General features: G+C 37.9%; 1 pseudogene; it reads left to right on the top strand.

The window, feature by feature from the left end:
- The first annotated feature begins 853 nt into the window (after window positions 1–853).
- LOC111023038 (serine/threonine-protein phosphatase 7 long form homolog pseudogene) lies at window positions 854–1,612 on the top strand (annotated as a pseudogene).
- The last annotated feature ends 226 nt before the right edge of the window (window positions 1,613–1,838 follow it).

Genomic DNA, 1,838 nt, shown 5'->3' with positions numbered 1-1,838 from the left:
AAGAGTTGAAATACAAGCTGTCATTGCAAATGGGGAATACTTCACAAGGTGAATTTTTATTAATACATTTCCTATGAATGATAATGATATGATCATTTAATAAATTTTAATATAATTGTTAGGTATGCCATTGGAATATTAACTCCTTGGGAAGCACGTGTCACTGCACACAGTGTGCGTAGGTTTGATATGAATAGTGGAACATTTGATGTACCACTGCAATTCATTCACAGACGTTTAGAGGTGAAGCCACACATCGCGTGAACTGTAAGAAGCGATCATGCCAATGTAATAAGTTGCAGTGCTACGAGATTCCTTGTTCCCATGCCATTGCAGCTTGTGCAAGCGTCGACACAGATTATTTGTTGTACATAGACAAGCATTATAATCTGGAGACATATATGTCTTGTTATTCACCCCTATTTGAACCTATCCCGGATAAAAGAAGCTGGCCCACCTCTAACTTCATCAAAATTAATCCTGATAAAAATTTAGTGAGAGTGTCGGCAGACCATCAACATCTCGCAAGTATAATGAGATGGATTGGAGGGAGCCAGCAATAAAAATACATTGTGGAATTTGTAGGCAAGAAGGGGATAATCGACGAAATTGCCCTAGTCGATGTCATAATCCCACTTCCTGATGTTTGATGTAACATTTTCTGTGTAATTTTTATTGCCCTAGCATTTTCCATTTTAAATTTTCCATTGTGGCATTTTTCATGTAATCGTACTGGAATTATTGATGAATGTAATATTTTACTTTAATTTTTAACTTAATTCACAGTGCAAACAAAAAAATTATTACTAAACTGATGATTATATGGTTTATTAATCTACTAAACTATCAGAATATGGAGGATAATAATAGCATAGGACCGTATGATTCATCTGTTTTACATCTTCAAGCTAGCCATCGATCTGAGTTGGTCTGGCAAACTGGATACATCGACCCCTCACATTACAGACGTCGAGAGGCTACTATTAGTAGGGTGACACGTCCAGATCCTCGTATAGATCCATATCTACGACAAATAGGATTTTATGGTGTGTCACGTTTGAATTTTATACAGTTGGACTGTCATTTGATCACAGCTTTGGTGGAGCGCTGGCGACAAGAGACGCACACATTTCACTTGTCGCATGGAGAGTGTACCGTCACATTACCGGATTTCGCCATCAAATTTGAACTACCTATAGACAGGAAAGCTCTTATTGGATCATTTCAGCATACTTGGAGGGATGTGTGTACTGAATTAATAGGAGTTACACCAGGAGAAAGAGATTTAGTTGGTGATCGTCTTAGCTTACCATGGTTGGCAAACCAGTTTGATGATTTTGCCCATCTACCAGATGATGTTGATGATGTAGCTCTACAACGTTATGCTAGCGCATACATTCTTACCATTATTAGAGGTATTGTATTTTCAGATAGGTTGAATAGTAGAGTCCACTTGATGTACCTACCTCTACTAGCAGATTTTGGTATAGCTGAACAGTACAGTTGGGGTGCGAGTTGCCTTGCATGGCTTTATAGACAGTTATGCAAAGCTGTAGCTATAGATGCACAAGATATAGCAGGACCAGTTATATTACTACAAATTTGGGCATGAGATCGCTTCCCGTTACTAGCACCCCGCAGACTCCATATACACGATAATAACTTATGAGATAGACCATTGGCAGTACGATACGTAATTTTATTTCTTAGTTCAAGTAATTCACACGTAGGTTTCTTCAATAAAAACTAACATTCAACTTCTCATAAATGTAGATGGAATGATGATTTTAGAGTTACTGAATCCCCGACTCACGTACTTATCCAATACCGATTCATGT

Source organism: Momordica charantia, assembly GCF_013281855.1.
Source record: "Momordica charantia cultivar OHB3-1 chromosome 9 unlocalized genomic scaffold, Mcharantia_2.0 BLBB01000009.1, whole genome shotgun sequence".
Taxonomy (NCBI): domain Eukaryota; kingdom Viridiplantae; phylum Streptophyta; class Magnoliopsida; order Cucurbitales; family Cucurbitaceae; genus Momordica; species Momordica charantia.
This window is presented reverse-complemented; position numbering and strand designations above follow the sequence as displayed.